The sequence below is a fragment of the Schistocerca gregaria genome, unplaced genomic scaffold (genome assembly GCF_023897955.1).
Source record: "Schistocerca gregaria isolate iqSchGreg1 unplaced genomic scaffold, iqSchGreg1.2 ptg000441l, whole genome shotgun sequence".
Classification (NCBI taxonomy): Eukaryota; Metazoa; Arthropoda; class Insecta; order Orthoptera; family Acrididae; genus Schistocerca; species Schistocerca gregaria.
This window is the reverse complement of record NW_026061864.1, coordinates 2,531,129-2,540,524: the sequence shown is the minus strand read 5'-3', so window position 1 is coordinate 2,540,524 and position 9,396 is coordinate 2,531,129. Positions and strand designations below refer to the sequence as shown.

Genomic DNA, 9,396 nt, shown 5'->3' with positions numbered 1-9,396 from the left:
CTGTTACCCTCTTTCTCTGCGCATGTCAAGTTCCGTAGGCCCAAATTGAGGAGCAAATCTTCAAGGTCATGGAACGTGTCAGTATCTACATCTACATCCGTACTCCGCAAGCCGCCTAACGGTGTGTGGCGGAGGGTACCCTGAGTACCTCTATCCGTTCTCCCTTCTATTCCAGTCTCGTATTGTACGTGGAAAGAAGGATTCTCGGTATGCTTCTGTGTGGGCTCTAATCTCTCTGATTTTATCCTCGTGGTCTCTTCGCGAAATATAAGTAGGAGGGAGCAATACACTGTTTGACTCTTCGGTGAAGGTATGTTCTCGAAACTTCAACAAAAGCCCATGCAAAGCTACGGAGCGTCTCTCCTGCAGAGTCTTCCACTGTAGGTTATCTATCATCTCCGTAACGCTTTCGCGATTACTAAATGATCCTGCAACGAAGCGCGCTGCTCTCCGTTGGATCTTCTCTATCTCTTCTATCAAACCTATCTGGTGTGGATCCCACACTGCTGAGCAGTATTCAAGCAGTGGGCGAACAAGCGTACTGTAACCTACTTCCTTTGTTGTCGGATTGCATTTCCTTAGGATTCTTCCAATGAATCTCAGTCTGGCATCTGCTTTACCGACGATCAACTTTATATGAACATTCCATTTTAAATCACTCCTAATGCGTACTCCCAGATAATTTATGGAATTAACTGCTTCCAGTTGCTGACCTGCTATTTTGTAGCTAAATGATAAGGGACCTATCTTTCTATACATTCGCATCACATTACACTTGTCTACATTGAGATTCAATTGCCATTCCGTGCACCATGCGTCAGTTCGCTGCAGATCCTCCTGCATATCAGTACAATTTTCCATTGTTGCAACCTCTCGATACACCACAGCATCATCTGCAAAAAGCCTCAGAGACTTTCCGATGTCATCCACCAGGTCATTTATGAATATTGTGAATAGCAACGGTCCTATGACACTCCCCTGCGGCACACCTGAAATCACTCTTACTTCGGAAGACTTCTCTCCATTGAGAATGACATGCAGCGTTCTGTTATCTAGGAACTCCTCGATCCAAGCACACAACTGATCTGATAGTCCGTATGCTCTTACTTTGTTCATTAAACGACTGTGGGGAACTGTGTCAAACGCCTTGCGGAAGTCAAGAAACACGGCATCTACTTGTGAACCCGTGTCTAAGGCCCTCTGAGTCTCGTGGACGAATAGCGCGAGCTGGGTTTCACACGGCCGTCTTTTTCGAAACCCATGCTGATTCCTACAGAGTAGATTTCTAGTCTCCAGAAAAGGCATTATACTCGAACATAATACGTGTTCCAAAATTCTACAACTGATCGACGTTAGAGATATAGGTCTATAGTTCTGCACATCCGTTCGACGTCCCTTCTTGAAAACGGGGATGACCTGTGCCCTTTTCCAATCCTTTGGAACGCTTCGCTATTCTAGAGACCTACGGTACACCGCTGCAAGAAGGGGGCAAGTTCCTTCGCGTATTCTGTGTAAAATCAAACTGGTATCCCATCAGGACCAGAGGCCTTTCCTCTTTTGAGCGATTTTAATTGTTTCTCTATCCCTCTGTCGTCTATTTCGATATCTACCATTTTGTCAACTGTGCGACTTCAAGAGAAGGAAGCACAGTGCAGTCTTCCTCTGTGAAACAGCTTTGGAAGAAGACATTTAGTATTTCGGCCTTTAGTCTGTCATCCTCTGTTTCAGTACCATTTTGGTCACAGAGTGTCTGGACATTTTGTTTTGATCCACCTACCGCTTTGACATAGGACCAAAATTTCTTAGGATTTTCTGCCAAGTCAGTACATAGAACTTTACTTTCGAATTCATTGAAAGCCTCTCGCATAGCCCTCCTTACACTACATTTCGCTTCGCGTAATTTTTGTTTGTCTGCAAGGCTTTGGCTATGTTTATGTTTGCTGTGAAGTTCCCTTTGCTTCCGCAGCAGTTTTCTAACTCGGTTGTTGTACCACGGTGGCTCTTTTCCATTTCTTACGATCTTCCTTGGCACATACTCATCTAACGCATATTGTTCGATGGTTTTGAACTTTGTCCACTGACCCTCAACACTATCTGTACTTGAGACAAAACTTTTGTGTTGAGCCGTCAGGTACTCTGTAATCTGCTTTTTGTCACTTTTGCTAAACAGAAAAATCTTATTACCTTTTTAATATTTCTATTTACGGCTGAAATCGTCGATGCAGTAACCGCTTTATGATCGCTGATTCCCTGTTCTGCATTAACTGATTCAAATAGTTCGGGTCTGTTTGTCACCAGAAGGTCTAATATATTATCGCCACGAGTCGGTTCTCTGTTTAACTGCTCAAGGTAGTATTCAGATAAAGCACTTAAAAATATTTCAATGGATTCTTTGTCCCTGCCACCCGTTATGAACGTTTGAGTCTCCCAGTCTATATCCAGCAAAATTAAAATCTCCTCCCAGAACTATAACATTTCCCTAAGGGGCTCCATCACTAGCCTAACGTTGGAGCTCCCAATAACTAATAAACCCCTCCCCCCGTGTGCCTGCTCGGACCTTGCTGAAGGAGCAGCCACATGTCCATTCACAGGCAGAGCGGGCGATGCCACACGGCCAGCCTCCACATTGACCCTCCGCCTCGTGCGCCGCGAACGCCACTGAACCCGCCACTCCCCTTGGGGAGAGGGTGGCCCAACCGCGCCCGGTACCCGCGAAGATCTCTCGACAGCAGGGACAGTGGGTGAAGCATCTAATACCTGGGGTGCACCATGCGACGCACCAGACTCCCCACTGCCGCTACACTCCGAGGCAGCAGCCTGATGACGGCTGACCGCGGCCATCAACACGCTCAGCTGTTCGCGAAGAGTGGCCAGCGTCCGTACACAGCAGTCACACATCCTATCCATCCTAAGGAATCAATTTACCGAAGAGACTTAATCAACTTTTAAGTAGACTGCTAATTCACTAAAGGCGATTGATTACTGACTAAACTGTGATTGCTAACCACTTCTTGTGGAAAACAATGAAAATAGCACTACCTGTCTCTGGACTGTATTCAAAACAAACACTAGCACTACTGGCACTATGGCTGACTACAAGGACTCTCTCTCACTGTATTCAAAACAAACACGAAATCTATGTAACACTATTACTAGCACTCGACAATTAAAGCTTCCTAAAAGCAAAAACACACGGAAGAAGAAGTGACAAGTAAGAAAAATAGAGTTAATACTTAAATTAAGGTAGCTCGCTGCACAGCAGACGTGAAGCAGCTGGCGGTTAGGGCGACACATGAACTTACAACAAAAAAGTAATAACAGATAGAAATACATGTTCATGAACCTGAGAGAAAATCAGTCCATAAGTTTAAGCAAACGCTATCAGCAGTACAATGAGAATGAGCTTAATTTTTCAATTAACTCCTCGACAGAATAAAAGGAGTGACCCATGAGGAAACACTCCAGTTTCGATTTGAAAGCGCGTGGATTACAGCTAAGATTTTTGAATTCGAGTGGCAGCTTATTGTAAATGGATGCAGCAGTATACTCACACATTTTTGCACAAGAGTTAAGGAAGTCCGATCCAAATGGAGGTTTGATTTCTCCCGAGTATTAACCGAGTGAAAGCTGCTTATTGTTGGAAATAAACTAATATCGGTAACAAGAAACGACAATAAGGAATATACATATTGAGAGGCCAAGGTCAAAATACCCAGACTCCCTGAACAGAAGTCGACAAGAGGTTCGTGAACTCACACCACTTTTTGCCCGAACCTCCAGTTTCTGAGCCAAAAATATCCATCTAGAATGGGAAGAGTTACCCCAAAAACATAATACCATACGACATAAGTGAATGGAAATAAGCAAAGTAGACCAATTTACTTGGCGAAGTATCACTCACTTTCGGCACCGTTCCAATAGTGAAAATGGCAGTATTAAGTCTTTGAACAAGATCCTGAACGTGGGCTTTCCACGACATCTTACTATTTATTTGAACACCTAGGAATGTGAACCGTTCAGTTTCACCAATCATATGCCCATGCTGTAAAATTAAAACGTCAGGTTTTGTTGAATTGTGTGTTAGAAAATGTAAAAACTGAAGCTTACTGTGATTTAACGTTAGTTTATTTTCTACAAGCCATGGACTGAGGTCATGTACTGCACTACTTGAAACGGAGTCAATGTTGCACCCAACATCCTTTACTACCAAGCTAGTGTCATCAGCAAACAGAAATATTTTAGAGTTACCCATAATACTTGAGGGCATATCATTTATATAAATAAGGAACTGGAGCGGCCCCAACACTGATCCCTGAGGAACCCCCTCCCCCTTGACAGTACACCACTCAGATCCCTCATCACACTGTATTACTTTCCCCCATTCCCGTAGATCGTTCCCTAATGATCTTCCTGAAACACTCTACAACTTCTGATTCTGTCAGTTCTTTCAGGTCCCATCTCCTTAAATTCCCACCTTTTTCCAGTTTCTTCAGTTTAATCTACAGTTCATAATCAATATATTGTGATCAGAGTCCACATTTGCCCCTGGAAATGTCTTACAATTTAAAATCTGGTTCCTAAATCTCTGTCTTACCATTATATAATATATATGAAATATTGCAGTATCTCCAGGTCTCTTCCACGTATACAATCTTCTTTCATGATTTTTGAACCAAGTGTTAGCTATGATTAAGTTATGCTCTGGGCAAAAACCTACCAGGCGGCTTCCTCTTTCATTTTTTACCCCCATTCCATATTCACCTACTACGTTTCCTTTTCTTCCATTTCCTACTGTCGAATTCCAGTCACCCATTAATATTAAATTTTCATCTCCCATCACTATCCGAATGATTTCCTTTATCTCATCACACATTTCATCAATTTCTTCATCATCTGCGGACTACTTTTACGGCTTTGGTAGGCGTGGGATTCGTGGCTATCTTGGCCACAACAATGCGTTCACTATGCTGTTTGTAGTAGCTTACCCGCATTCCTATTTTTATTAATCATTAGACCTACTTATGCATTAGCTTCATATTAGCCTTCCTAATACTAAAATCTATATCCGATGTTAACAATGACGCCGGTGGATGGACTATCAGGAAATTACTGATCGTCGAGAAAGTCACAAATATAACCGACAAGCTAATGGGCCCTTCACAGGAAAAGGTTTTTTGCCAGAAAACGGGGAAAATTGAAACCCAGCAAATGAGTAAAAAAATGTATATTCACTGACAAAAAAAATAGTGTACGCACACAACTTACACAACAATAGTCTGGGATTACTCTATTACGTAATACAGTTTTTGTGATTGTATCTTGCAGCTTTAGTTATTTTTAATTAAAAGAGGCTTTAAAAGGACAGAAAGAACGTGTTGGACTACGCTACAGATCGTTCTGTTAGCACAGTCTTTACTTTGTAATCACTTTCGTTGACTTCGGCAACTCTCAACAGAAATCTCCAACCTAACCGAGACAATGTGCTACGATACAGCCGAGATCATGACAAGAGAATGGGCTACATCACACTCGAAGTAAATGTATCCCCATGACCTGTATACGTCTGTTATAAAAAATCTCCAAGCCACTCTCCTCAAATAGACCGCAATCTTCTCTTGACCTTCAACTGTTACTATTTCAGAATTAAAAACCAGATTCAAAGAAAATTTGGCTACAAGGCACAAAACTAGAAAAATAAAAATAATAAAAGTGAGAACGTGAAACATGTTAGCAATAATCATAAACAGGAGATTTACAGAAAATATAATTGAGAAAGGAAATCATTAATATTATCGACCGTTTAGGAACTCTAGGCTACGAAATGGATAAAACCACATATCGAATAAGTGGTGGAAGAGTTAGTGTGTTTTAAGATTAAAACCAAACAAGAATTAGAGAAAAATATATCGAAGCAAGGCCTCTATTACGAAAAATTGCTAAATCTCGAGACAAATTGTGTCCTTCTGTATTAGATGAAATGTTTTGGCCCCTAGTACGGATGAAACAGTATCTGCAGTATCAACAGGAACTTCGGACATGTGTTTCATATTTCATACAAGCCTGCAGTCTATAAATATTTAAACAAAATACTAAAACAAAATACCACTACAGGGAATTACTTACGAAGTAGTTCTTGGTAAAGAAACACAGGACACAATTACGTATGTAGGCTTAATACGAACTACAACTGTGTTTATAAATCGCTATAGTTGCCTTGGACTAACGACGAGCAAATATCAATATAACCTGTACGCTTTTCAAAGCTGTTATCCATGAAAAAGCCAAACTACGTATCGTGAACAAAATACAATTTAACACCGAAACAATGACATTAGCTGACAATGGGCACAGACTTTAGTCAATGGGCACGGTTGAAAATTTGTGCCAGACCAGGATTAGCACCCGAGTCCCCTGGTTACGAGGGAGAGGCAATGATCACTGTGTCCGAATTACACAGTGGTCAACAGAATAGCACGAACTGCCCGAGCATGCCGTTCTTTAGATCCAAATTCTCAATTTCTCCATAGACTGCTAATGCACTGCTCCTTGAACATAATCCTCCTCCCTTTAATTATACAGTACATGGCCAAAAAAACAGACACCGAATATATGCAAACTTGGCCTTACGAACATTGCAGACGTCGTCTATGTAACACACGTCAAACTTCAAAGAATTTACCAATTCGTTGCATTGTTTACTATAGACCACAAATCAAGTAACGTAAAAAAAGCACTGCGTCTATTGAGATCATGATTCAGAGTTAAAAAAAACTAATAAGTCGCCTACATATTACAGGTGCTGCCGAAAGAGGAGAACCATTATTTTCCCACAAAAGGAAATATAGTTAAAATTACGCTTCTATTTCGGTTAGTTTATGCGGTTACTAAAATTTGCAGTGAAAGTTACATAGTGGACTCTACCCTCCCCCCACCAGAAACGTAGTTATCGTGGCTGTTGTGAGACTTTTGTACACAGTTAGAGAAAGTGTGTTAAATGTGGCGCGGACGGAAACGCTAGGCTACGCTACAGGGCAATCTGCTCGCACAACGTTTAGTCGGCATTCATAATCGTTGGCGTAAACAACTCTCAATCAAATTACCACCTTCCAACCTAACTTAGATCTCGGGCTACACTACCAATCGGCCTGTCATCACAACCAAAAATTCATTGAGGGGGGTGGAGGGATTTCCTGTAGCTCTCTCTAATGTATCTCTAGGCAAAACTGCCAGTTTTGTCAGACTCAACAGCAAGATTTACCAATGGTAAACACTTTTGAGACGGCTCGTAATATAGGAATAGTCCTCTTCGTCTTACTTGGCATAAATTGTTCGCTGGCGTCCCAGCAGCTAGCTCCCTCAGTGTCTGCTTCTGCCATCGCACCACGCTAGTCTGCTGTTGTCCTAGCAGACCGAACGCACCGCACATCCGATACCTTCGGAACCACTCACTGGCCAGTTAGCAACTGAGCGGAACACTGTTTACATCGTGAAAGGAAAACTATGCAAAGATGTACACTTAAATGGCACGACTGAGTAGCACACACACAGTAATATCTGAGGAATGTCCTTCGACACGCGCAGAACGAAAGTCTTCTCGCGAACGTACAGCGTCTCTGAAAAAAAATCTCGTGACTATATTCCGGCGTTACGGCCAGGTTCTCATACAAATGAGCAAAAAAGGGTACATTTGAAATTCTTTTTGAGACAATGAAAATACATTCGAAAGATCTGTTTGGGAATTACGAGTGATAATACTATGAGCTTAATTTTAGATTTTCAATAAAAAATGGCGCCCGTAATTATGATTTGATCAAGGGCCTGCGAGACTGGAGTACGCAGAGCGCGTGCAGTGTGGCACCTCATATGTTACCTGAATTCAAAAATGGGTAACATCAGTTGATACTACATTATTCCTCTGAAATTGAAAATGGATAACATCAGTCGATAAAACATAAAATTTATGGGAGCGTATACCTAACCGCAATGAAACAACCTTAAATTTAACGATACAGTGCTAATTCGAACTTTGAGTTCGATTTTTGAGGGTTTGTTTCACTCCTTATGCCTACACAAAAATTAGTTAATATTAACAAATGTCATATTATAGCTATAAGTTCCTAAGAAAAGTGTTTACTTTTAGGGGTCAGAGGTAGATGTTAAGAGAACGAACCACTTTTAATTTATGCTGCATGCCGTTCTGAGAAAATAGTTACCCGAAAAAAATATGTTCAAAGTTTAGGGAAAACATTTAGTTATATTATTACTTCGATTTGCATGAACTGAGTGTTACATATATATTTTTAATGTCGCTGAAAACGAATCTGAAGTCAGATTTTCAATATTCAAAACAGCTAATCCAATACGGAGGGCAACCGATTATGTTTTGACCAATTTTTACCAAAAATGTATTTTCGTTATTTACGTTTAGTCTGCAAGTCAAGGAGTATTTATCAACCCTTCCTCTACCTCTGATTGTTCCTAGACAGCAACTTCCTGTTCTTCTTGGCAGGAAAAGCCGATCTGTCAAAGCTGGATATGCAGCACTCGGCAGCCTGCACTTGATATTCGTCCGTATTTTCGGTGAGTATGTTTGCATGCATTCTGCAGTATGAATCATTTTGAGCACGTGCGACACGGGACGAGTTATCATCTACATCTATATGGATACCCTGCAAAACACATTTAAGTGCCTGGCAAAGGGTTCATCGAATCACCTACACAACTGATAATTAATTGAAACCCTCAGCTGCCGACAGGTGTTGTTGATATACTTCGATGGGGACAGCTGAAAAGTGTGCCGCTACTGGGACTCGAACCCAGGATCTCCTGCTTACAAGGCAGACGCTCAATCCATCTGAGCTATCGAGGGCACAAATGAACAGCACGACTGCAGGAATTTATCCCTCGCACGCTTCCCGTGAGACTCACACCCCGAACCGCCCACAATCCGATTACGTAATGTACTTAATAGGTATTTGTCCATCCACTCATTACTGGCTCACACTAAGGTGACGATTCCCGTAAGATTTCCGGTAGCCTGTGCGCATTCGCACAGACGAAGGTCAATGGCTGGGTGACGTTTAACCATAGATATGAAGATAGTAACTGTTCTAGAAAGAACAGGCGCCACTGACGACCGTACAGCTCTTCTAGAATACATGATAGACCGGCCGATGTGGCCGAGCGGTTGTAGGCACTTCAGTCGGGAGCCACGCGACCGCTACGGTCGCAGGTTCAAATCCTGCCTCGAGCATGGGTGTGTGTGATGTCCTTAATTTAGTTAGGTTTAAGTCGTTCTAAGTTCTAGGAAACTGATGACCTCAGATGTTAAGTCCCAAAGTGCTCAGAGCCATTTGAACCATCAGTCCCTATGTTTACACACTACTTACAGTAACT

The 9,396-nt window shown here is 41.9% G+C and overlaps 1 non-coding gene across 1 annotated transcript; it reads right to left on the bottom strand.

Annotated features, from left to right (window-relative positions):
* Positions 1–8,795: 8,795 nt before the first annotated feature.
* On the bottom strand, positions 8,796–8,870 carry Trnat-ugu (transfer RNA threonine (anticodon UGU)). The gene has a single exon. It is a non-coding gene; the product is annotated as a tRNA-Thr (tRNA).
* Between the last annotated feature and the right edge of the window lie 526 nt (positions 8,871–9,396).